We start from the raw sequence: 26,996 nt of genomic DNA, 5'->3' as shown, positions 1-26,996 counted from the left end.
CAACATTTCTATGAAGTAGGTCCTATCATTCTTATTTTACAGGTTCAGAGACTGGAGTTCAGGAAGCTTCATTACCTTTTCAAGGGCACTGTGTCAGAGGCAATTCCAGCTGACCCCAGAATCCACGCTCTCAACCATGGAGCCAACCCTGACCCTCGGTGGGAAACCCTGTGAACACTGAGACTTGCCAAACAATCTTTTTCTAAGTGGTGAGCAGGATTTGATGTAAGGGATATCTAGTGGGTGAATCAGTCTAAATCACAGTGAGCAAACCCCAATTAAATCAAGTCTGGGCAGATAGGGAGGGCTCCAAAAGAAAACACAACAAAACACATCAATCACTCAGTTGCAATGTTTGAGAATAGGCCACTCAGGTAAGACGAAGGCATTAATTAGGAGGAAAAAGGAGCAGAGCAAACAACCGGCAGGAAGACCAGAGGGCTCTTTCAAAGCCTGGTGGAAGCCCAGGAAAGCTGCCTCCCAGAAAACCTGGCAGCGGATCACAAATGCTGCAGCTGATTCATTAAGTCAAAGCAGCCATCTTGGGAAAAGGGTGGCTTTGAAAAGCAACAACAAGAAAAGAGGCTTGCAACGGGGGACCGGGAAAAGCCACCAAGTGGGACCCGATATGGGCAAATTAGAAATCGTAACCTCAGGAGCAAGTCGGGGTGCTCACAGAGATGAGCCCGTAAGCAAAGGTTCTGCACCCCAAATAGGGGAGCCCCAGAGGCAAGCACCTTTTGGTCCCTGGCAAAGAGAGAGCCCATGTTCAGGGATGGATGAGACCAATGATCCCTGAAGGCCACTCCCAACTCTCTGTTCCAATGGCCCTCTGTGAGCTGGGTTCAGATTTCATTGGTCTACCAGATTTCTTTCCCCAGGTAAGCAAGTCTTTGGGGAAGAGTGCAATAAATGAAAAACATTTTGACTGTCAGAAAACAAACAAACAAACAAACAAAAAAAAACCCACAAAAAACTGAGGAAATTTCATGCCAAAGTTTACCAGGGAAAGGAGTTGTTATAACTATCACACATGGGTAGGAATGTTGCAAAACAAATACTTTTATTAAACAAACAAACAAACAAACCAGGATTGTTGTGAGGGGTCAGGTAAGTCAGTGGTGTCTGAAAAGCACTTTGAAAGTTGGAATTGTTATTCATTAGAATAAAGGCATCATAAAAAATTGGGATAATTTTTTGAATGAAGAGATGTAAAAAGTGACTTGACTTAGTAATCGCAGTAACATATAAGAGTTTCATATTATACAGAGAGAGAAAGTAGAAGGTCTGTGCATCCCAGGAGGTAAAATACTCAGCTGAAGATCATAATGAAATAGGGCCACGTGAATGGGCAGAAAAATAGATGACCTTCAGTGTAGAGAAGGTCACGACATGTTCGGCAATGAGTAACCCGACAACCTATAAATTGGTCAGCTGTGACCTAATGGGTATCAACCCCGACGAATTTCTGTCTTTGTGGTCTGTTTCTCACCTGTAATGCTAGTTTGGTCAAGATCACTAACAACGTATTTAAACACTAGATCCTTAGAACTCAAGGAAGCTTTGAAAATAAGGTAGTCTGTTGGTTAATTTTTAGGTGAGAAAACTGAGACTTGTTAGGCAAGGTAGCTGGTCCAAGATCCTATAAGTGATTAGGGAATGCACTGTACGCAAGATGGAAGCCATTAATCTACCTTTCATGGAACTGAGGTGTCTGATAAAGGACATCTTGAAGAGCATGTGGGATTTCTAAAACCCTCTAGATTGATGAGGTGGAACGTTCACCAAGTGCTCCTTCAGAATGCCCCACTGCATTACTGTACAGGACAAGTCACTGAGATGGAGAGATAGCTCATGACTAGGAAGATTTTCCAAATAATCTTATATAAGTGACTCCTATTAATCACACAGACGGGACTTTACAGTGAAATCACAAATGAATTTAGAACAAGCAAAATGATGACAGTCCAAGCATCTGTTGATTTTGGGACAAAGTCTTCTTATCTTAGAACTGGAATTTCATCATCAGCGATGAGGCTTGAAAGGACTTCCGAGGATTTTTAGACTTCCATCAGAAGATCTGCCTCCTGTTCCAGTGGTAATTAGAAGAGGTGGTGGGGGGTGCCCAGGGGACTCAGTTTGTAAAGTGTCTGCCTTTGGCTTAGGTCATGAACCCAGAGATGAGCCCTGGGATTGAGCTCCACATTGGGCTTCCTGCTCAGTGGGGAGCATGCTTCTCTCTCTGCCTGCTGCTCCCCCTGCTTGTGCACTCTCACTCTCTCTCCCTCGCACTGTCAAAAAAATAAATAAAATCTTAAAAAAAACAAGTGATAGACACTGGGGTCTATGATTCTCTCTCTACTTTCCTGGGCACTATACCTAGATTGACCACACACCAGAGAGAATAGAAATGATGACAGAGGATAGAGAGCACTCTTCAGATGTGTTATTTGTGATGACTGACCCTTCAGACTAAGCTCCTGGTCCCTGGACCCCCAGGACTTGTCTGAGCCTTCCCATGATAGCTGATTTCCCAGGAGTGAGGATCCTGGTCTAAGCTCTTTGCTCTCTCCCTCCCTCTGACAGGCAGAGATCACAAGTAGGCAGAGAGGCAGGCAGAGGGAGGGGGGAAAGCAGGCTCCTTGCTGAGCAGAGAGCCCAACGTGGGGCTCGATCCTAGGACCCTGAAACCATGACCCGAGCCGAAGGCAGAGGCTTAACCCACTGAGCCACCCAGGCGCCCCTAATGGATCACTTTAATTTCCCATTTAAAATCTTTTCCATTGTTCCCTTGGAATTTCATGGACTTCTCTCTAAATGTGATCTTTTCTTTTTTTTTTAAGATTTTATTTATTTATTTGATAGAGAGAGAGAGAGAGAGATCACAAGTAGGCAGAGAGGCAGGCAGAGAGAGAGGGAAAGCAGGCTCCCTGCTGAGCAGAGAGCACAATGTAGGACTTGATCCCACGACCCTGAGATCATGACCTGAGCTGAAGGCAGAGGCTTAACCCACTGAGCCACCCAGGCGCCCCTAAATGTGATCTTTTAAATCTTAAGTCTTCATTAGGACAATGTAGGAGCACAGTCTGTGTCGGAAACCAAGTTTAAAAACTGTAGCAAATCCAAAGTACCAGTTGTAAGTAAAAATCCATCAATAAACACATCCTGCTCCAAAGAGCAGAGAGCTGAGGGTAGGGAGGCAGTAAACAACCTCTTCTGATTGGAAGGACAAGAAGACACGGGCAAATGTAAGGTATATGAGACAGAGAATCTTTTTCTTTCTCTGGTCGCTGGAGGAGCCCCAAAGGCAAGTGATAGGCCTTCAATAATGGGGTTTTTCTTTACTCCGCTGCAAACCAGTAATAATATTCTTTTCTTCGGCCTTCAAAGGTAAAGTAGAAGAAGGACCCTACCTGTTTTGATGCCTGGTGAAGCCACAGAAAGTTCTAGAAAAACAAGAAACCTGGAAGGGACTGACCCCAAGAAGCTTGCCTTCTTAGAAAAGTTGCCTTCTGCAGAAATGTGAGAGGACTCAAGGAAGGGCTTAGATTGAGGTGAATAACAGCTAAAACCCAGCATTTCAGATGCTTAATGCTCACGTGTCTTTAAATCTTGCTCTAAACAAAATGCTTTGTTTGTACTAGTTGTTTGTCATTATGTGCTTTTTTAGTGAGAAGTCCTGCGGGCGTCTAGTGAGGTGGGAGAGCAGGCTGGGGTCTGGTTCGGTTCACATGTGGCTGGGGAGCTAGGCTCTCTCTCTCTCTCTCTCAGAGGCCGTTCGTTTACTCAGGCAGCGTCCGTGGCACTGACATGACGGGCATCACCGGCCTGCGCAACAGCCACAGCGAAGGCCACACCACTTCAAGGTGGAAAGTGACACACATACGGGCAGGGATGAAAACTCAAGCAGGCCGCAAGTGTGTGCCCCTTGTGTCATCATCTCTTTAACATAAAACCGTGCTTTTGGCAATTTCTCCCCCTCAAGTGAAAGCTTTGGATTTCAAATGGGGTTTTTGCCTTTCATCTGTGCCTGCTCTACAGTTCTATTTTCTGATCCATTACTTTCATCTCTGAAACCTGTCGTTGTGACTCTCGTATCAATGGAACGATCGCTCCAAAAGCTTTTTACTCTTTGGGTCAGAAGCGTTTAATATCAGGCCATTTAAAATGATTGTGTTTGTATTGACCTCATATTTTGAGAGTCATGCGCGATGTCCTGGGAAATCAAATGTTCAGAGATGAATGAATGCCTTTCTTTGATATTTGTTCCCAGAGGAGCAAAGCAGGTGAGGGTCCCCGAGAGAGCGCGATGGGAAGCTGGAGAAGCTGGTGGGTAGGGTAGGTACCCAGCGCCATGTTGCTGAGGGAGAGGACAGGGGAGCACTTGGAGAGAAGGGAGTGGAGGAGGTGAGATGAATGCCGGTCGGCCTCCAGGACGAGGAGAGATGCTCTCCTGACGAGGGGAGGAGAGTGGCTGACCCTGGGTTGCTTGCAGGGGCTCTGAGCAGAGAAATGTAGCAGGTGCCGTAGCTTGAAGGTGAGCCGTGGGCAAGAAGTTGGGGTTGTTTGGGTTGTTGCCTTAAGGACACCCCACCGCAAGAGAGTGGGAAAGGAAAGAGCAATGCGGATTCCGAAAGCTTGATTTGGTCTAGGGTAAGGACTCCCAGAGCGGCAAAAGCATTTTGGGGGATGGTCTCATTTGAAGACTTCAATCAGCCAGTTGGAAGACTGATGGCACTTGCCCTGGGAGTGGCTCTCCAGGTTGCAGGAAGGCAGCCTCCCCTCAAAGGTACTGCCCCCCCCCCCCCATGGGCACAGACAGCTGCCTGCGAGGACAGGACAAGGGGCTAGATAGGTGGTAAAGTGACAGCAGGGCCAACCAGGAAAGCGGCATGTGCTCTAAGGGGGTGTCTCCTTATCCCCCCTCCACAGTGGAGTGGTTAGAAGCGGACACCGATGCACGGAGCTCAGGCCTCCCCGAGGCGGTTGGTGCTGGAGCTCCAAGTCCCACTCCGGTCTGTACCTCACCATCCTCTTTGCAAAGTCTAGTTTCCTCATCGGATGAATGCAGGCCTTGGGGTCATCGAGATGAAAGACAATGGTTCTTGCAGATGAGGTTAGCACCTGTCCTGCCTGGTTAGTGCTCAGTAGGGGTTAGCCATGAGTACAGTGTCTGAGAAGGGGGTCGATCAGAAGTCTCATTGGGAAGGGGAGGCCCGAGTCAGATCTCAGCAAATGGATGGACCCTCAGACAAGGAAGCCCAGAGGAGTGAAGTGGGAGTGTGGGGGTGTCCACCTTTTGAGTCAAGTATTGTGAAGGAGTAAGAGGAAGATGGTTGAAGAGATGAATAATAAGGCAGAGAGGGGTTATTATTTGTTGGTTTAAACTCATCCTCAGGGGACGCCTGGGTGGCTCAGTCACTTAAGTATCTGCCTTGGACTCAGGTCATGATCCTGGGGTCCTGGGATCAAGCCCCATGTCCGACTCCCTGCTCAGCAGGGAGTCTGCGTCTCACTCCCTCTACTCTTGTTCTCTCTCTCTCCCCCCACCTCAAATAAATAAAATCTTAAAAAAAAAAAAAAAAAGCTCATCCTCAGATGAAGTAGTGTAGTGAGGCTGGGGGTGGGTGTGGGGAATCCGAGTGCCCCTACCCCCACCCCCTGTGGACCCCAGGATGAGCCACTGCAGGCCCTGAGGCAACATGGCCTCTAGGCAACCTGGAGAGAAAAGGTAAAGGATGTTGGGACGGTGGTCAGGGCTGGGACATTGCCTCTGTGTGTGTGTGTGTGTGTGTGTGTGTGTGTGATGGTAGCGAGTGGAGATGGAGAGGGTTGTGGTGGGGCTGAGGGCCTGATGTTTCTGGGCGAGTTCCTACCATGCTTCTACTGGGCAAGAAATGGATGACTTTCCTCTTGTCTCGCAGACACACAGGACGGCCTGGCACAGGACCCGGCCAGATGTAGTACAAGGACAAGGAGTCTCCCGGGTTGCTGGCCTCCAGGGCTGCCACAGCCGTCCCCCGCCCCCCAGCAGCCAGCTCTGTCTGTTTTGCTTGTGAGGAGGTGCTAGCGCAAGACACTTGGAAGCCCTCTTTCGTACCCTCGGTTCCCCCAGCGTCTGTGTGAGATGAGCCGGTGATGGCTCCTGCTCAGGGCCCAGGGAACGAGTGCAGCCTGCGAGCCCACCCTTTGCTCTTCATGGTTAAAGCAACCTTCAGGCAGCAGAGGATAGGCAGCTCTTCGCACCTATCAGCTGCGATGGGTAAGGGCCTTCTGTCCCTCCCTCCAGCTACCTGCTGGAGTGTAGTGACAGCACAGAGAGTTTTCTGTGGCCCAGAGAGTCACAGCGACGTGCTTTTTTACTCATCAGAGTCCACTCCCCTAGGTCATCAGTTTTTATCCTTTGAGGGGGCAGGACAGGTGCTAGCAACAAGTGTTGGGGTCTGAGCCCCTTTCCGGAGGTCATGGAGTGCAGAGACTGGAAACACTGTGGGGCCCTGGCAGCGCTCTGCTCAGAGCCAGTAGCTGTCATCAGGACCGTGGGACAAATGACGCAGGTCGGTTTCCTCATCCCATCAGTCCACAGGGACATAAGCATGGTAGTCCGGCAGGGGGGCTCCTGCCGCAGCATGTCCTCCGTCCCTGGGGGACTGGCCCCCGGCTTCCATTGTCTATAGCACTGTGGCCCTGCTGGGTCCCTGCGGGGAGGAAGGAGTGGGGCCCCCTCCCTGGACTCTGGCACAATGACTTCAAAAGCAGGGCTGAGGCAGCAGCATTCTGGGGCCACTTAGCAATACAGGATTAATTCCAGAACTTGTGCCAGTGCTAATGGGGACCAAGAATAACTCCACTGACCTGTCTTGGCAGGCAGGGCCCCGCGGGGGAGCAGGGCTGGGGTGGCCTCGAGGGGGTTCCCCGGGCCTGCTCCCTCTGCCTGAGCCTGCAGAGGCCTGGGCTCAGGGCGCAGCTTCCCTTCAGCGCTGCCTGGGGCAGGGTGGGGGTGGGGGGAGAATGATCTGGAGCCACCCCAGAGGCTGGGCCAGGCCCCTCCCACGTAGGACAGGGAAGGCAAGAGCTGTGGGTTTGGAGAGAAAGCCAACTTGGTGGTTAGCCTGCTCGCGGAGCCTTACTTCCCAGGTGCTGGCCTGCCCGAGGAGGGTCCTGCCTCTTGTGCTTAGAACTCATCTGTCTGAAGGTCTAGGACAGGGCAGGGAGGGGGCATTCATTTCTCTGGCTTTCGTCGGGGAGGGTCAGTTAGGGAAGAAGGGTGTGTGTGTACGTGTACGGATGTGTGTGTGCGCACATTCAGCTGTAAGAGCGTGTGTGTCTAAACTGATGGATCGTAGACAAGGCAAAAAGGGGACCCCTGGGGCCCACTTCTCAGGGAAGATGCAGAAAGCCTTTATAGTAAATGCTAAATGTCACCCTTTTTAGTGAGATAGGGTGGGGTCGGAGCCAGAGGACCCCAGTCCTGGACCCGGATGTCAATTAATGAATTAAACCAGCTAACCCATCAGTCATGGTAAGTCACTCATCATTTCCCTCATACCCACTATAGCCCATGTACCATGCATAGGCTGGGCCTAGGTCCCAGTCTGATAGGGGAGGTGGAAATCTGAACACGCAGACCAGAGATGCGACTACAGTGTGATACAGACCAGAAAGAAGCAGGGGGAAATGATGGAAGCAAAGAGGAAGGGGGCCTAACTCCAGGGGCGGAGGGATGACCCTCGGCTTTGGGCTCAGAGGATGAGGTGTGGACGCTGGATGGGTAGGAGAGGGGACAAGGGAGCAGAACCCAATCCAGAACTTCCAGGAGCAGAGAAAACAGTGGGAGGCAGGTGTAGACGGGTGGGAATGTTAAGATGGGGCTGAAATCTGGAATTTGAAGGGAATTTTAACCAGGGAGGGGAGGAGGCATGCCAAGAAAGTCACTGTGAATAAAAGGGTCTGGAACGTTCAAGCCCCTTCTCTCCAGCTGAGTGGGTGGTCCCTGGCCCCAAGAGCCCACCAGGACTGTTCGCACATGCTGCCTCCTCTCTGAGCCTTTTTTCCCTTTCCTCGTTCCAGGCCCCCATCACCCCGATAGCTCCGCACCACCCCCTGCCCCACGAGCTCCTCTTGTCAAGTGCAGCCAGCTGTCCTCACATCTCACTCTTGCTCTGTTATCACGGGAACCCAAGGGCCTTGCCCAAGGCCACCAGGGGCCTTCGTGCCAAGGAGGAAGCCGTGCTGCGTGCATAGGGCCATGAGGCTCTAAGATAACTTGACCCCTCCCTGAAGCGTAAAGGGAGCCAGTATCTGGTCTATTCAGGCGCTGCTGGGAAGGGGGCGTGCGCTCCCAGTTCCTTCCTGCGGCAGCGGCAAAGGCGGCCAGAAAGTGGCGCAGAGCCCAGGGCTGCTTTCTACTTCCTTATGGGCCAAGCCCAGTTCGGGGAGATGTTTATTTGTTTTCCCATAAATGTGAAAATCTCCTTAAAGGGAATACAAAACACCTGTTTGATGGTGGGCTGTCATCTCATTTATTTTCTCTGTTTTTACGAGTGGGTGCAACTTCCTCTGGAAACTGCGGCTTTCCAGAAAACCTGGATCAACCCTGGGACCAGTTATGTCATTTTGGATTTGCTTTATGTACACAGGTATTTATTGTTAACTTTCTAAAAGGGATCCCAGAAGGAAAAAACCAAAAAAAGCACAAACAAAAAAACAATGAAGCCAGTTCTTCAAAGGCTGTGAAAAGATGGTCCCACTCAAAAGCCTAAAATCCAACCTCGCCAGCGACTGTTTGCCCCTCAGGGAGCACTAACCAAAGCAGGATCTCTAAGGAGAAGCTTCCTGTGTACACCCTGCTTGCTGGGAGAGGTCAAAGTTGGCCACTAGATTTCTGACTAGAATTCAAAGCGGTTTTCTTGGGCTGAGAGAGGCCAGCCCTGCCTAATGTCTACTAGACTGCTGGCTTTCAATGCCTAAAAGCTGGTGTTGTCCCAGCAGAGCTCAAAGATACTGATGTCATCTAAAACATCCAAAGTGAGTCCTCCACCCCTCCCTCTTAGACCATATTCCATCCATGGCCAAAGGGATATTTATGGCCCCTTCTGACCATTCTACGATCTAGTAAATTTTCCTCTTAAATATTCATTAGAAAAATAATAAAGCCATACGGGCACCTGAGGGGCTCTTGTAAGCTAAACATCTGCCTTCAGCTCAGGCAATGATCCCAGGATCCTGGAATCAAGTCCCTCATCGGGCTCCCTGCTCAGTGGGGAGTCTGCTTCTCCCTCTGCCTCTGCCTGCTCCCCCCAACCTCTGCTTGTGTGCATATGAGCCCCCTCTCTCTGTCAAATATATAAAATCTTTTTAAAAAGCTTAAAAAGAAGAAGAATAATAAAGCCATGGATGTAAGGACCTCAGTGGTGTTATTGGAGTCGATCTAATGTACATCTAAACCATCTCCTAAAGACCAGAGAGATAGTTGGCAAGGGACTTGAAGGTTCTGTAACCCCATAGTCCCCATTCTGTTGGAACGGGAGTCAGGGACAAGCGACAGAGATAGGTGGTACTGGGTCTGTAATTCCCAGAGCATAAGGATGACCCAGATTTTATTGGAAAGAGCATCAGAATGGAGTTCCTTGGTGTCTGAGCTTTCCTCATGGGGAAAGGAACCAAGAGTAGTAGGACTTGGCTCTGGCAGAAAGCTGGTCTAAGAGCTGAATGTACCCAAGACAGAGGGCTGGGAGACGGGAAAGCCTCAAAAGACACTGGTCTTTAGAAGGTGTTGTCCTAGGTGTTTTGACTTGGCAGAAAGACCAGGGATGGAGATGAGCTTCTTGTTGGAAATGGCAACAAGGGCATGCGCATGGGTACGAAGAACAAACCGAATTGTTCATGTTGTTGGCTGTAATCTGCTGGGGTTATGCTTTCACTGCATGAGGTAGAGGGTCATGGTGGGGAGACTCAGTGATTCCAGCCAGAGCAGAAGCCAACCTTGCTGGGGGAAGTCTATGCCCCAACTCCCAAGGTCAGTTTGTAAGCTTCACATTTAGTAAGCTCTTCTCGATGACCCTGTTTAAAATTTTATTCTCCTTTGAAGAAGCATGGCACAAGATAGATGGGCACAAATTTTTCTTTGGAATTTTCCCTGTCTCTATAGGAGTAAAAAACTAAAATAAGTACTTTTTTTTTTTTTTTTTAAAGCTCTCCAGCTACTGGGGACAGCAAGGACTTTTGCCATTTAATTTTTATTATTATCCAGCTCATGAAAATGTATTTCTTAATCCTCCAGCTACTGATGCTCCTGATCAGAAAACACATCAACCGATATGTCCCCTGCAGTCCAGGAGCATATCATTTCAGACTAACAACATGGCTTACACAGCACAGAAGGACGTGAGCAACATACCCAAGGAGCTGGCAGCCATGGCGGGATGAAGACATGGGCTTTGGTCCAGGAGGAAGAGGAAAAGGAACTGTGTGGACAGCAAAAGCTGCCAGGTATAGAAGCACAAGGTGAATATCCATACCTTATATCCACTTTGGTCAATTTTATATGGAGAAAATGACCAAGTCAGTGTTTTTCACACTTTTGATTACCAGATGGGTTTACCTGGCTGGCTTGGCCAATAAAGATATTAACCATGAAGGGGACTGAACCCAAAATGACATGACCTTCATCGTTGAAAGACTTTGGGGGAGAAGACAGCTTTGGGGATCTCATCCACTATGTGTGGGGGGAGGCTGATGCATTGAGGGAGATATTCTGGGTGTGTGGTCTACAATGCGGGAGAGAGCTCAGCTGCTGTGGCCCTACCCTGGAGAAGCAAGTGGCGTCTAATAAGCTGGGGGCTTTGTGGGCAATCTTGCTTTCCGTGGGTAAGCTTAAAGAAGAATTAGTATCTCCCATGCTCTGAAGCCCACGGCTGCTCAGCTCACACTACCTGGCCGTGAGCCCCTGAGGCCCATTTGATAGTGCTTCGATGATGAGAAAAAAAGGTGCCAGGCCCTGGATGTCATCTCTGCTGGAGACTAGTTTCCACCTTGCTCTGGACCCTTGGATATGCCACTTGACCTTCTTGTTTCTATTTCCTTATTAGCAAAAGAAATGAGTTGGATTAGATGTTCTCTAGGAGCCCTTCCAATTTTCCAAGTCTGTGCATCAGGTACACTTTAAAAAAATACATACTTCTTCAGTTGGGAAAACAATGAGAAATGTAGAAGCAATGAGAAAGCCCTGAAAAGACAGAGAATCTCTTGCTCCCAATTTGTTCTGCTTTGTGAATGGGGAGGGGACACCTTTGCAAACTAGTACTCGGGGAGAAAAGAGAGGCAGAAGACATTTCCAGGAGGCTAAGGGTGGGGCAGAGGCCCTGTTGGACCGGGCTACTGTGGGCCCACAGGGGTGGGGGCATCAGTGGTGGTCGTCCATGTGCTCCTGTGATCCTCCCGGGGGGGGTCACCCCCCCCACTACACCTCTCATCTGTACCTGCCCTCAGGGGTCTCTGTCCCTGACTGTGGCTTCAGGCATGGTCTTGTGCTCTAGGGCTGCTTGCTTTTTGCTGCCCATACGAGAAAACTTCTTTTTTCATGATTATCAAAGCAATACACACCACTTCAGAATAAGAGGAAGGTACCAAAAAGTATTAAGCACAAAAACCAAATTCAGTTATAATCTGATCACCCAGAGCTATTCACATTTAAGTGTGTTTTCTTCTTCTTCTTCTTCTTTTTTTTTTTTTTTAAAGATTTATTTATTTGACAAACAGAGATCACAAGTAGGCAGAGAGGCAGACAGAGAGAGAGGAGGAAGCAGGCTCCCTGCTGAGCAGAGAACCCGATGCAGGGCCTGATCTTAGGACCCTGAGATCGTGACCTGAGCCAAAGGGAGGCTTTAATGCACTGAGCCACCCAGGGGCCCCAAGTGTATTTTCTTCTAATGTATTTTTCTTTTTTTAATTCCTAACATGAAGGTACCCATTTTGTAACTGGCATTTTACACTCAATCTCATAGCATGTTCCCACATCATGAAATGTCTCCAGCCCCAACGTCATTCCCACTGCTTCCCAGGGCTGACGCCCCTCTTTGGTAGCCTCATTCAAATCAAGGCATTCCAGAACCTCCACTCCTCACTCAGACTATTTACTGGCTCCAAGTGCAGCCATTTACCATTCGTTTTTAGTCTTATGGTACTTTAGGGCCCTAGGTCCTCCATGAAGCCTTCCATGCCACTTTCGAGTGCTCTCCTAATCATCCCTCCATCCTTAATATCACTCCCCTTCCCTGGACTCTGGACTGTGCCTTTGGTCTTCAATGTCGGCTGCTCTGGACAGTTAGGTCTCTATGTACATGTCCCTCAGGCAATAGTGTAATGTGAATATTTAACAACCAGCTCCCTGGGAGAGATATATGTGTGCGCGTGTGTGTATCTGTGATTGATATTAAGGATGCGTATTTTAAATTTATAAATAATGATAAATATCCCATACACTTTATTGTAAACTCCACATAGCCAGTTGATTCTCACAGAAAGCTCGCAGTGATTTCTGTTGAACTTTTTATCATTAGCCAACCCATGGCTGGTATTTTCATTTACATTCATGAGGAAGACAAAAGTGAGACCGTGAAGATGTGTACTGGAACTTCAATCATTCAGCAGTAACGTGAACTTCTTTGCTGTGCCAGGTAATTGCTTTTGAATTCTGGAACAATATTGCCTCCATTTTGGTCTTATTTACAATTGGAATAACTAGAGACACAATATACTTTTACGTTTAATCTCCATTACTAACATTTTCTCCATAGTTTTCTTAAGTCCAAACCGGGGGCTGGCAATTTATGGCCTGCCACGTCTGGTCTACCACCTAGTTTTGTAAGTACAATTTTATTGGAAACTGGTCATGTCCATTCATTTATCTGCTGTCTGTAGCTGATTTTGTGTTACATTGGCAAAGTTGTGTCGTTGACGATATGACCTACAAAGGGAAAAATATTTACTACTAGTGCTGTTGCTAACTAGCAATTGGAAAGACATGCCCTTGAGCACATCTTTATATAATATTTCCATCAAAGATGTCAATAAATGTCAATGACCTTAAGAACAGAAGTAATATTAAAATGGAGTAAAATAAATGGAAACAGAGGAGCTGTGAGTATTTAATACAGTTTTTTTTTTTTTTTTAAAGATGTATTTATTTGAGAGAGGAGGAAGGACAGATGCCTGACGCAGGGCTCCATCTCATGACCCTGAGATCACAGCCTGAGCCGAAATTAAGAGTTAGATGCCTAACTGACTGAGCCACCCAGACATCCCACCACTGTTGTTTCTAAACATTATTTATTTAATTGTAAGTTTTTATAGTTTAGTTTAAAAATAATGGCTGTGCTTAACAGCTCACAAGATTCTTGAAAATGTAACCACTGCCTCTGTCAAGGGTAAGGCATTTGATCTTCAGTGGGGAAATATGATCCCAGCCCATCTGGGAGGTGCCTCACTGCTTTCCAGCCCTGGGGGATCTTTTGCTCTGAGTGAGGGCCTAGGAGTGTCTTATGCTCATCATAAGTCTTTACTTAAACTTGAAGAAAGGAGCCTTTTGTGTATAGCAGGGGCTCCAACTCCATCTGTTAATTAGAAAATTAGTGGCCATGTACTCTGGCCACTATAGGGAGTATAACCATGAACCTCTACCCACCATGTGGGAAATGAGTCATTCCAGACGGAGCCTTCCAGAAGGCACAGATGGTGCCCTGACCCTGTGTGACCTGGGTGGATATTCTTTGGGAATAGAGCACAGGGTCTGGCCAGTCAACACGTCCAGCTTATGCCCAGTTCTCTGCTTTGGAAATGCCAATTTATAAGCCTTCCTCATCCCCTCTCCCACCCCAGGAAGGCAGGAACAACTGGCTGACTGAAGCCAGCTTAAGGTTCCCTGGAGTCATGTGGCCTTGGCCTCAGAACACAACAGTGAGGACCCACGATCTGAACCAACTGGTCTTTTCTCTAAGGTAACCCCTTGTCTCAAACCTTCCACTGCCAGCTGCTGTGCGGCCTTGGGAAGCAAGCTGTTTTCCTGGCTAGTTGTTTTAAGTTTGCTAGAGTCACAAGACAAGTGATGCTGAGTCATCTACATGGAATGGCAGGGAGAGGACAGGGGCCCAGGGGCTGCAGCGCTGAGCCCCTATCCCGCCATCACCACTGCACTAGGTGACCTTGGACTTGAGCCTATTTCCCTGTGGGTTAGATGTCTTATGGGATACCTGCGAGGTCAACTGAGACAATATATGTGAAAACATGCTGCAAATAGTAAGTGTAAGTGGACAGTGAGCAGAACTGGCAGCAGAGCCTCTGCTGGAGACACTGGGTGTTCCAGAATCCATATTCTCTAAAGAGGCTTGTCAGCCACGGGGGCCAGACTCCCAAGGAAGCAGACCCAGTTACCATTTCCCACGCTCCTCCGGCCACATGGAGGGGGTAAGTAGGAGAAGGGAGGTGGGAGAAAGTGGGAAAGTAAGTCACATCTGCCCCTCCCATTGTGACTCTTCATCTTGAGGTCACATCACAGGGGCATTTTTCGGAAATCCTTCCCACAGAGGCTGCAGGTGAGGGTGCTTGTAGGTGGCAACACTCATCTCATTGCTCCAGGCTGGGCGCTTGCTGAGATGTGAGACCCTTGACCTTGGTGGTGGTGGGGATAGAGTTTTGAGGAGAGTCTGACCTGTGTCTACAGGAGTTTGTGGGGCTCTGTGGGAACATGGAGGCTGTGCCCTCTGAAGACAGGAGGCTCAGGCAAGGTCGGGGAAGAGACTCCCGGCAAGGGACTCCCTCATGTCAGTTCCCTTCAGCCCTAAGATGGCAGCAGGAAGAAGACCCCAGTGGTTTCTGAGGCTCTGTAAAGGAGTACGGAATGGAAGGGCATGGACCGATGGAGAAGCCAAAGAGAGCCACAGCTGTTCTTCTCCATGACAGGTGGGATGGGTTCGCACTGATAGGATGCTCTGATAGCACATCCTCGTGGGACCATCCTGGAGCTAAGGTCACCTGCAGCAGATGGGCCTAGAGTAAGCGGAGACCAGACAGACCACAAACGATTAGAATAGTGTCCCCCACACCTGTGTCCCCCACCTGTACTCCATGGACAGCTCCCCCAGAGAGTAATTCCAGAACCAGTCCTGCTCTCCCATCACATCCCACAGTGCCCCAGTGGGAAGAGGAATCAAAGAGTAGAAATGTCTCCTCCCCACTTCAAATCACACCTTCTCCCCGAATCTAGCTCATGAGCAGAAAAGCAAGAGTGTCAAACGGATGTGAGACTGAGGCTTTAGAATTATCTTTAGAATCATAACAAATTAGACTAAACTGGAACAATAGAACTGACCAGAAGTTAAGAAATCTGCCCAAGATGCTATTAAGGGATGGGAAAGTATGGCTTGACAGTATGTGGCCAACGTCAGGGATGAGAGAGCTGTAAAACAGTTTCAGGCTCATCCCCTCCTAAGTTCAGACTGATCAATAACCCTGTATTGTAAGTCTCTGCTTTTCTAGTAGCTGGTGCCTTTGAACTTAAATTGAATCAAATATATATATGGAGCAGCAGTTCCCAAACTTGAGAAAAAAATTTATTGATTGATTTTTTAAAAAGATTTTATTTATTTATTTATTTGACGGAGATCAGAAGTAGGCAGAGAGAGAGAGAGAGGAGGAAGCAGGCTCCCCGCTGAGCAGAGAGCCCGATATGGGGCTTGATCCCAGGACTCTGGGATCACGACCTGAGCCGAAGGCAGAGGCTTTAACCCACTGAGCCACCCAGGCACCCCTATTCATTGATTTTATTTATTTCACTACTTTCCCTGGAGGGAATGATGCTTGAAACTCTCATTGGCGCTTCTCTGTGTTAAAGAAACAACTGCAAGTCCATTGCCTTATAAACAATGGAGTCTGCAAGGTAACCAGGAGTCCCCCCATGCCCTTGAGGCCAGCTCTGCCTAGGTGAATTAGCTACAAAGGTTTGCTACAGCAAACCTTTGGGGAGGGGAAACATGTGCACAGTGAAGGTGTGTAAGCAGGGACCAGTCCTCTTTGGTCTGGCTGTAATCTCTCCTTCAGAGGAAGGGCTCTTTCCTTGTGGACAGGGCTCAGTCAGGTTTGGGTACAGCTGATTTTACCCAAGGAGTGGCCAATTGGTAGTCCCATCATTCTGGCCGTAGTCATTTCTTTAAGGGTGAACACCTGGCCAAGAGAGTTCTTTCTGGAACGTTTCCCAGAGTTATATGATAAGATACTATAATCTCTCTGGAATTTTAAGCTTTTAGGACCAAAGGAACATGAGACTCCCAAGTGCCATCAGAGAGGGAGGGAAATAGAGGGAGAAAAAGAGAGCAGGGGAAGAAGAGGAGGAGGAAGAGAGAGAACTGAGACACATGGTGACTTTATCAGAGGCATGGATCCAGCTTTACCGGAAGCCTGTATTTTGGACATCTTGTTTTATGAATAAGTAAATCTCCTTTCTCCTTAAGTTAATTGGAGTTGGATTTCTGTCCTTGTGCTCCAAAGTCCCAACTAATACAATCATAGGATATTCTTCCCTGCCTTTTCCACATCTTGAAATATGTTGGTTTTCTTCCATTCCCACCGCACCCTCTGCTTTAGTGCCAGCCTTGTAATCCTGTGAGAGTTAGGTCTCTGGCTGCTCTGGGGACGCCCACCTCCAAGTAATGAATCCCAAGTGATGATCTGCCCTAGTCCACTGGCCTTCGCTGGAGAGGGCTTGGATCAGCCCAGCTTCAGTACACAATGACTCTTCTTAGCACATTTCCTGGGGGCACTCATAGCCTTATGACTTAACAAGGTGAGACCCCTGATGCACAAAAGCTATCACGTGCTCCAACAACCTTCTAGTGTTCAACACCGAATTCTCAGAGTTTTTAGACTGTGCACCTTTGTTGCTTTGGGCCCACTTTCACCAGCAAATCCTGATTATTGCGGGGAGATTCTCTTAGGGACCATTTTGTGGGAACCGGCACCGAGGGCCGTGTTATTAACACCAGGGATCGCCTCACAAATGTCACCCAATAAAGTTATCAGAACATTCCAGTAGGCAGACCATGACCTTCTTAGTAATCTAGGCAGAACAGACCACCCATGGGTGGCCTGGCTGATCCCAGACTCATTAGCACTTCAGTGCATTTCCAGAATAGACTCAAATTTACAGCTTATTAATGGAAATTGACCTTTAACTGAAGATTTCATAGAAAGGGATTTAAATCACACATTGCCCAGCAAAACGATAAAAATTCCCTTTAGATGTTGCTATTCTTTACCCAGAGCGCCAAACACTGCCAGCAGCCTCCTCTCTCCCACTCACGGCCTGAAATACTTCTCACTCTTGTTCTGAGGCAGTTCTGCAGGGGAACCAGGACCAGCCTCAGGATTAGCATCACCTGGGACCTCATTAGAAATGCAAATTCCCAGGCTCCACCCTAGGCCTACTGAATCAGGAGGTCTGGAAAGAAGCCCGGAAATCTGCTTTAACAAACTCTCCTGGCAGTTCGGATGCAGACTTGAATTTGAGAATCACTGCTGACAGTGACCCAAGTGAGTCAGCCCCTGCCTCAGTTTCCATAGGCCACCCACCAACACAGAAGGCCACAAGTATTCAAGAAGGACCCATCTATGGCTCCTCAAGCAAGCTCCTTGTTGGTCTCAACTCTGGCCCCAGATCACAAATTTGTGGTGTCAGCCCATAAGACAGGCAATCTTGCTACAAAGGTGCTAGGTCTCTGTGTGTTGTTACACTGGCACCTAGGCTGAGGACAGACTGGTTTCTCTTGTCTCTGTTTCAGAGCCTGATACATCAAGACCACCCAAGGGGTGGGGGCAGGGTGGGGCTTACACCGAAGGAAGGAGGTGGAATGAAAAACTCTCTGAGGGAAGAAACAAATGTACTTTCAAGCCTATCCTTCCCAGCAGCCTTCGTGGGTTAAAAAGCCACATTTATCTTTCAGAGTAAATAGCAATCAGTCCCAAGGAGCAAGGAGACATACAAATAATGGCCAACATGTGTTGATATTGACAATGACCCATCAATCTCCATTTCTTTGGGAGAAGATGTCGGGCGGCATTTTAATTCCAAGCCGTCGAACGAGAAGGAGCAAGATTTACCTCTGCCGTGGCTCACCGTGGCTCTGAGTGGAGCAGCCTTGGAAACACAACTCAGTGAACACGCAGTTAAGCACTAATTGATGGCCTCCAACATGCTTCATAACGCTCCGTTACCTAGACGGGGAGTGTGGCGGCCGAAACATGAGCGGCTGGGGGGGGGGTTGGGGGAAAGCAGCCATCTAGGAAGGACAAAGGGCCCTGGGGCTGCCTCCCCCGGCGTGACTAATGGTCGCCACCTCTGCAGAACAGCCCCTCTTCCTCCACAGTGTGTGCTTTGGAGCCTACCATGCCCTTTCTCAAGGATTCTTTTGCTTCTCTCCTCAGCAGTTTTCTCCTCATGCATGGCCAGTCCCAAGCCTGGTCTTTGTCCTCAAGGGGAGACTTTTCCCTATAATGTGTCTGTTTTTTTGTATCTGAGAATGAGGGTAACTGGTTCCCACTCTCTCTCTGCCATTTAAATAAGGTGCTGGAGTTACCATTCATCTACTACTTGCCAGATGCTCTGCTAAGTGTTTTTGTGCACGTTAACTCACTTAATCCCTACTGACTGTGTGACTTTGGGCCAGTCTCTTGACTACTATAAGCCTCTGTTTCCTCATTTTTAAAATGCGGACATAATAGCACTCCCCTCATAGGGATGCTGGGGGATAAAGTGGACTATTCTGGGGAAACCCTGTGTCAGGGGCAGCTGTCTGCCCCTGCCTGTGCTGAGTTAGGTGCTCTGTGCCTCCTTCCTGGGGCCTGAACTGGGGCCCAAGCTGGGACCCTTCTGCTCTATACCTACCGTCTCATTTGGGTCTTCTCCTTGGGGGAGGGAATGCATTCCCTCCCTCCAAAGATTTTATTTATTTATTTGAGAGAGAGCATGAGGATGGGGAGGGACAGAGAGAGAGAGGAAGAAGCAGACTCCCTGCTGAGCAGGGAGCCCAGCATGGGGCTCGATCCCAGGACCCTGGGATCATGACCTAGGTCGAAGGCAGACACCTAACTGACTGAGTCACCCAGGCACCCTAAGGGAGTGCATCTTACTATTTTTGCAGTAAGATGGAGGCAGGGTATGAGTCAGAGACACGCGTGAAGTTAGGGAGGTAAAGAGGAAAAACTCCAGAAAAGTTCCAGAAACTCCTGGTTCTGAGCTAACAAGTTTGGGCTGGTGGACCCCAAGTGGGGACATAACAAAAAGGGAACCTGGAAGACCTTTTGTCAGAGAGTAGAGAAGGTACAGAGCATCCAACTCTGAGTCCAGGTGAGGGCAGTGGTTTATCCAAAGTCACACGGCTGTTTGATGTCAAAGTTCAGGCCATAATTGTGGCCGAGGTCTGCCAGTGAGAGCAGTGTTTGATCTACCACATTGGGACCACATATCACCTGAAATATGTAGAAGGCCCCACGAGCAGGCTGCTAGGTTCTCGAATCTGCTCCCTCCCCCTTCCCTGCCACCGCCCCGTTTGTGGTCATTGAAGACTTGATGAGATGTTCAAGACCAGGTGTAAAAGAGGTGCATGGGGGAAAGACACAGGCCTTGGAGTCAAGTAGACCACAGTTCAAATCTCCTTGCCTCCTTTTCCTCCTTTAGACAAAACAATTAGCTGTATGCGCCCCAGCCTCCTTACCCGTGAAAGGAGAATAATATGTGCACTTCATAGGGTTGTAGGTTGTTGTAAGAATAAGTCAGCTTAGACAGAATGTTAGACCTAGTAATTAGGCGTATCTGGCTGATCTGAGGCAAAGAGTTATGACTTCTTTTTTTTTTTTTTAATGATTTTTTTTTAAATTTACTTATTTGAGAGAGAGAGAGGGCATGAGAGGAAAGGGGTCAGTGGGAGAAGCAGACAGGGAGTTCGATGCGGGACTCGATCCCAAGACTCCAGGACCACGACCCGAGCCGAAGGCAGTCACCCAACCAACTGAGCCACCCAGGCGCCCCATGACTTCTTTATCTTCATATTTCTCCCCATTTTCCCATTCCTCCAGGGCTAGCACGCTACCTTCTACCTCGTGGTAGGTGCTAAATACGAAATCACAGAGTAAAAGGAGGAGCTATTTTGTGTTCTTTAAAACTTGGCTTCTCAAAGTGCGGCTTGGGAACCAGCTGCACTGGCATGACCTGGACGCTTATTAGAAATGCAAGATCTTGGAGTCCATCCCAGATGTACCGAAACAGAACATTCATTTTAGTAAGCTCCCCAGATGATTCGTGTGCACATTAAAGTTTGAGAAGCTTTGCTTTAGAGAGCAACCTCTGAAGCTGGGGGAAGCCTAAGAACTCCTATGAAGGAAGTGAGCATTGCGGGAAATTCACAGGCAACAGGAACACACACACACACACACACACACACACACACACACACACATACCTTCCATGCATGCCCTCTTCCCACTGTCACTAGTCTGGAAGTGGTTTCTTGGTTCCGTGGAAATCCAAAGGATGTCGAATCACTTCTGTAAGATCCATAATGGGAGCAGAGCCAGCATCCATGTGGCCCTGTGTGTGTGCTTTCCAGAGCAGGCTGTGGACTGGGGATCATTCCTTCCTTGCCAGTCCATAGCTCTGTGACAGAGGTAGACGGCAGCCTCTAACAAAGAGCCCCAAGGGACTTCAGAGTCCCTGTGTTCTCAGATGGGGAAGGAAGCAGGTGGGTTTCCTGGACCTCTGGGATGTTCTCCAGGATCGCCAGCAGGGGTGTGGAACTTGCTAAATGAAATGACTTAAAACTCATTTACTGAAAACAAACGTGTGGCACCCAGCTTTTGATGTGGAGGCATATACTCAGTGGTTATTTGCCGTAAGCCTCCTCCATGCAAGGCCTGTGTGGGTCCTGGGGATACAGTGAGGATGAAGACTCACTCCTGCCCTTGACGGGCTCACAGTCTAGTGGAAAGACAGACATGGTGGCAGGTAGTCAAAGAGCCATGAGTCAAGGGCCACGGATGAGAGGTCCATAAATAACATGGGACAGCGGGCTCATATATATGAGAGAACAAGAGAGAGGCGTGAGATACATATATTCATATGTGAGAGAGGGAGCGAGGGAACTGAGTGGTTCTGCAGTGCACACACACGTAAATACGCATATAGAGAGAGATAAAGCAAATAAGCTAAAATGTTAATTATCGAATCTATCTGGACAGAATGCAGTAACTCATTATACTTGTCCTTTCAACTTTTTCTTATTTGAACACTTCTGTAATAAAAAGTAGGGAGGACTCCGGGCATAGTGCATACATGAGGCTAGCATTACCCCATGGTTGGATGACTTAGTCCAGGGTAGATGCTCAGAAGTGTTTGTTTATAGCTCGCAGTAGGCAGTTGCGAAGCGCTTCCCCTCTGGGATCGCAGTTGGTCCTCCCAGCAGCACTGTGGGGTCTGTTACCCTCACCCTTGCTCTCGAGCAGAGGCCTGGAGACCACAGTGATGTGCCCAAGCCTCCCGCTGGTGGGGGCCGAGACCCAGGCTTTTAGAGTCCAAATCCGGTTCTCTTTTGTCACCCACAGTCTCTCTCAGGAATGGATGGTTTATTTTGTGCCGGTGTCAGGGGCCAAGTGCCCAGACGTGAGGAGGAGGCCTCAGTGTTTACCTTCCCAGGCCTGCCACGTCCCGGTGATGGGTGACCATCCCCTTTTTCTTTTGGGTCTGCAGGGGATGAAGACAAGGGAGGCAGGCACCCCGGACAAAATGGCAGCTGACCTTGGGCCCTTTCGCCTTGGCTGAGGCGCAGGCGAGTCGAGGAAACAGCCTGGCTGAAGACAGCTTGTGTGGGAAAATGGCCTCTCAAAGCTAGAGAGAGCCATTGTATGGGCTCACACTGAGCACACTCCGGCAAAGATGATTGGTCTTTCAGGCACCCTGCCAGAGGGTAAGTTTTATCACTTACCCGCAATATGAGCCAGATAAATGGCTCCTTCTTGGTTTCCTGCCAGTTATTGCTCGTGCTGCCAGAAAGTCTTAATCATGCTGTTGAAAGAGGCTGCGCCCCCTCCCCCCACCAGCTGCCAGCTGGCTCCGGGGCCTCTCAGCTGGGCCATGACTTCCTGCACCCCCAGAGCAAAGGCTCCCCTGTTTGGGCCTGATTAAGAGCACACCGACTTACTACTCACTTTTCAGTCTCATGGATATTTATAAACCTTTTTTTCTAACCCCAAAGCCCCTGGGGGGTTTTTCCGAAGCTCAAACAGAGCAATGATATTATCTACAGTATCCACAGTACCGGGCCCGGGACCCCCATCAGAGCAAAGTCTTGAAAGTGTTTGCCAGATGTTCCAGGCTCACAGTTGTGTTCCCCACCCCTCCCCACATTCATATGTTGAAGTCCTAACCCTCCAAATGTACCGATGTGACTGTCTTTGGAGATAGAGTCTTCAAAGAGGTAATTAGGGTTAAATGAGGTCAACAGCCTGGGCCCTAATCCTGTGTGATTTATAAAAAAGGACGTGAGGACAGACAGGCACTGAGGGAGTCTATGTGAAGATTAAGAGGAGACAATGGCCAACCACAAACCAAGGAGGGAAGCCTCAGAAGAAACGAACACCTTGATCTCAGACTTCTAACCTCCAGAACTGTAAGAAACAAAATTTCATATTTTCATTAGGCCCTTCGTTAGGGCAGCGCCAGCCACTTGTGGGCTGGAGGAGTATTAAGTTTGCTTTGCTGGAGTCCCCGCACAGGCCTGGCACAGAGCTGGTGTGTGGCTGAAGTAAATCTGTGTCCCAGAAGCCATCCATCAGTGTAGACCTCCCTGCTGGAGTCAGTCATTTGGGTGTCTTGCTGGGGCCGGTGGTGGGGAGGCGATAGACTGATGGCCACCCTCCCTTTGAGTCTTCTTCTAGCACTTTATTCTTTTTCTTTCTTTTCTTTTCTCTTTTTTTAAAGATTATATTTATTCACTTTAAAGAGAGAGAGAGAGCACAAGTAGGGGGAGAGGTAGAGGCAGAGGGAGAAGCAGACTTCTCACTGAGCCAGGAGCCTGACGTGGGGCTTGATCCCAGGACCTAGAGATCAAGAACCAAGCCAAAGGCAGAAGCTTAACTATCTGGGCCACCCATGCACTCCACCTCCAGCTCTTTCTGATTCGATATCACCCATCCTTATCATGAATCGCAGGGGTGGGAGCCCCTCCCTCTATGTGGCCTGAAGGTGGTGGCCAGGGCATGGACGCGGACATGCCAAGGGGACCCAGTCATGGAATCACAGCAAGATGCCTGTTACTGGCTTCGGGGGAGTCTCACGAGAGGAGATTTCTCAGGTGTTCTCTTAGCATCAGTAAGCCTCAGAGAAGCCCTGGAGAGTCCAGCTCTGTTTGTAAAAGCAACCCTGTCCCTAGAGGATTCTTGAGTGAATAAAAACATTTTAGGTTTTTAAAAGTATCCTTGATTATCTTCAGTTGGCCCAGAATTTTCAGTCTTGGCATCATGGGGCCTTTCCTTTCTTCAGGCTGCCTGGGTCTGCATGTGTACCTCGTTTGTGAACTTGACTTTGGGGAACCTGGGACTGTGAAGGGAGATGAGATACGAGGGATCAGAACTTTGTCCACATACAGGTTTGCTGCTGGGTGTGTCCCACACTCATAGTGGGTGTGGAGAGAGTAAGCCTTTGGTTAGAAGCGGTCAGGCCCAGAGAGGCTCAGAGTATGTCCCAGGCTCCCCTGACCCTGACACTGAGTAGGATACTCTGAAGGCCAAGATGCTGAGCATCACCAAAAATATGCATCAGTGAGAATCCTGGGGACGTTGGGAGGTTTTTCCTGCCCCAGCCCTTCAGGCAAGCCCGCAAGCATGTCTGGCCCTGGAGGAAACCACATGGGGAAATAAATGGTCTGTGGTCATTTACTGCTTGAATTGTTCCTATAGAATTGTGCCTTTGTCCTCCTGGTGTTTGGGAATCTCTGAATAGCTCAAGGCAATTGAGTCACCCTAGGGTTAAGGCAGGGGGCAATGTCTCATGTTTAAAGTGGATAGAACTTGGCTTTCATATTTTTCTCTCCCGTGAACATTTAAACAGCTGACTTCAGATGAGGCAGCCAGTGATGGTCTCTGGGCACTGTGGTGACCTTGCAATGAGTCTCTTTGACACTTCTCAATGCTAGAAGAAACCCTGTATACCACTCACAGGTACCAGAGGTGAAGGCACCCCCACCACCCTGCCCCGCAAGTCTGTGCAGCTGGCACGGAGAAACTGAGAGCCCTCAAAGACATTCCATAAGGTGCTTGGGATGTGAGAAAATGGAAACAAAACACAGCAGCACCAAAAACCAGCCCTGTGGGCAGCTGCACCAGGATGTTCCCAGCTGAACACAGACAATGGCCACAGACCAGAAACAGTGTGCTACCAGGATCTTCTATGCCTATGTTTGCGACAGACGAGGAACCAAGAAGGTGACTAACCATTCACCTCTCCCGACCGACAACCCCGAATGCTGCCTCTGTACCAAGCCAGCAGGAGCCCTGCCTCCCCTTCCTGCCTGCTACATCCTTATTGTCCAAGTCATGTGACCACGAGTTAACAGTAACTAACTGATTATTAAATTATGAAGACCCAGTCATTGAGTTGTTCACCCTCCCCTTGACAGACTCTGAGTCAGAACGGCCCCCACTTTCCCCCCTTCTCTGCCTCAGCCCACAAAACCCAATCTACTGAGAAGTCCCCCAAAACATCTCGCACTGTGATGCCCCAGGGTTTCTCTGGGGTGGATTCTTTCTTGCTGCAGTAAGGTCAGTAAGCCTTGATCTTGAGTGGGATGAGTGTGCTCTTGGTGATCTTTGGTTGGTGAACTTTTCCATCTGTCAGTTGGGCACACTGACAACTGCCCAATAAATCTTTACAGGGGTGTTGTAAGAAGCAAGTGGTATCATATGGGTAGGAAGGAGTTTTTCAAGTTGAAGTTGCACTGGGTCTCTAAGCTAGTGCGATGTGGAATTTCCAAACGGTTCTCTTTCCAGACTTAGAATACAGTACTTTTTAAATGGAAGATTCCTATTCAAGTTTCTATTATGTGGGCCTGCCTCACTTCCTCAGCTAAACCCCTCCTCCAATTTAGTGCAAGGAATAGCAATTAACACAAAAACTTCAAAGGCACTTGCCTAAGGCTGGGGCCTGCCTGCGAGGAAGATCTGAGCGTTCCTGGGCAGGCCAGTGAGGTTGAGGCACAGGTGACTTCTGAGTACCACCCTTCTTTTCCTGCTGATACCATGGCTTCCACGAGGGAGTGGTGGCGGTTTCAGCAAGGCTGAGAGATAAAGCCCTCCACCCCACAAAAAAGGCAGCCAGCAGCCTCATTCCTCCTCCTCCTCCTCCTCCTTCTTCTTTTTTTTTCCTCTTTCTTTCTTTCTTTTTTTTTTTTTTTTAAACACTCAGTGGTTGGCCCTGTTGCTCCAGGGTGAGGGCCAAACTCCATAGCCTGGCCTCGGAGCCCCGCTCACCTCCAGCCATTTCTTTTGAGAGGGTCCACGCTGGGCCACAGCAAATGTCTCAGGGATTCTCAATTTCATGATCCTTTTTCAATTCTCCAAGACTAGTTTCCGCTTTTCCTTCTGCTTGCCACATCCTTCCACATCTTTTCCTGCAAAACTCAGCCCATATATCACTTCCCGTATCTCCTCAGCTGACCTCTTCTGCCTCAGGGCCTTCTGGTATTTTGTAAGGGATGTTACTTGTGCACCTATCACGTTGAATTGAAATTGAAATTGTGGTTCTCCTAATTGCTAGTCTACGCTCGCATGCATGCACCTACGTACCCACGCATGCACCCACGCACGCGTGCGCAGCTGTAGGGAGCCCAAGACACCCCCCACCCCCCGTGATTTGGGAAGCTCCTTGATGGAATGAAATGTACTTTTTCATTTTTGTATCTACAAGGATGGGGTTTTTTTGTACTGACCATGGGGTCTGGTACACAGTAGGTGGTTGATGAATGCTTTAATTTGCTGCTGTTGATCTTGTTATATTTCAGTATCAAGCAGTGTGTTGTTTTCACTGGGATTCTCTTGGGACAAGGAAGCGGGGAACATTTGTCACTGGAAAGTTTTTCGCAATCAGAAAGGCCAGTCCTAGTCAACTGAGAATCCATGGCTCTGCCCAGCTTTTGGAAGTGCCCAGCTCATCTGAAAAGAATTTTCTTGATCCTGTTTTCAAGCCTGCCAAGGAGGGGTTCATGTATGGTTCATTAGCTGTTGCAGCTAGTGTTTTCCCACTAATTGCAAGTAAGTCTCAGGTTGGGGATTTTTCTTCATTTTAAGAATCACTTTCTTTTTGGCATGCCCATATTTTTTGGAGGAATAGATTATCATGAATATCCTGGTTTTTTGGTATTATTTGGGCTGCGGTTATCCCTGAGGTATGTCAAAATGCAGTATCAGTGAATGTTAATTCCACCCCCTTCCCTATCAGGAAACTAAAAAATGAAGCCAGGTTTGCCCCAAAGGCCTGTGTTATTTCTGTTGGAAGAGCCCACAGCCTGGAAATCAGGACACTTGGGTTCAAGTCTTGTTTTGCCGTTGACTAGCGATTTTGTTTTTCTAATAGTTCTCCATGTGTTGTCCCTGATCAGCAGCAGTACTTGAAACCGTTCTAGAAATGCAAATTCCTGGACCCTACTGAATGAGAAAACTCTGCAGCGGGCGTCCAGAAATATTATTTTATTTTATTTATTTATTTTTAAATTTTTATTTATTTATTTAATAGAGAGCGATCACAAGGAAGCAGAGAGGCAGGCAGAGAAAGAGGGGGAAGCAAAAATCATGACCTGAGCCGAAGGCAGAGGCTTAACCCACTGAGCCACCCAGGCGCCCCCAGAAATCTTATTTTAATAAGATTTTTTTATTTAATAAGTTTAATGATTATTTATGTTATG

General features: G+C 48.5%; 1 protein-coding gene and 1 long non-coding RNA gene across 3 annotated transcripts in view; one reads left to right on the top strand and one right to left on the bottom strand.

The window, feature by feature from the left end:
- Positions 1 to 26,996, bottom strand: part of LIPC (lipase C, hepatic type) — a 149,225-nt gene that overhangs the window by 94,107 nt on the left and 28,122 nt on the right. The gene's annotated exons all lie outside the window — the stretch shown is intronic.
- Positions 7,082 to 13,134, top strand: LOC132029145 (uncharacterized). Of its 2 annotated transcripts, XR_009407726.1 has the most exons (5): positions 7,082 to 7,195; positions 7,435 to 7,522; positions 8,545 to 8,639; positions 10,283 to 10,506; positions 12,561 to 13,134. It is a non-coding gene; the product is annotated as an uncharacterized LOC132029145 (long non-coding RNA). The 2 variants fall into 2 exon arrangements; XR_009407725.1 differs by having other exon boundaries at positions 10,283 to 13,134.

Source organism: Mustela nigripes, chromosome 13 (assembly GCF_022355385.1).
Source record: "Mustela nigripes isolate SB6536 chromosome 13, MUSNIG.SB6536, whole genome shotgun sequence".
Taxonomy (NCBI): Eukaryota; Metazoa; Chordata; class Mammalia; order Carnivora; family Mustelidae; genus Mustela; species Mustela nigripes.
The sequence above is the reverse complement of the archived record's forward strand: the minus strand, read 5'-3'. Positions and strand labels throughout refer to the sequence as shown.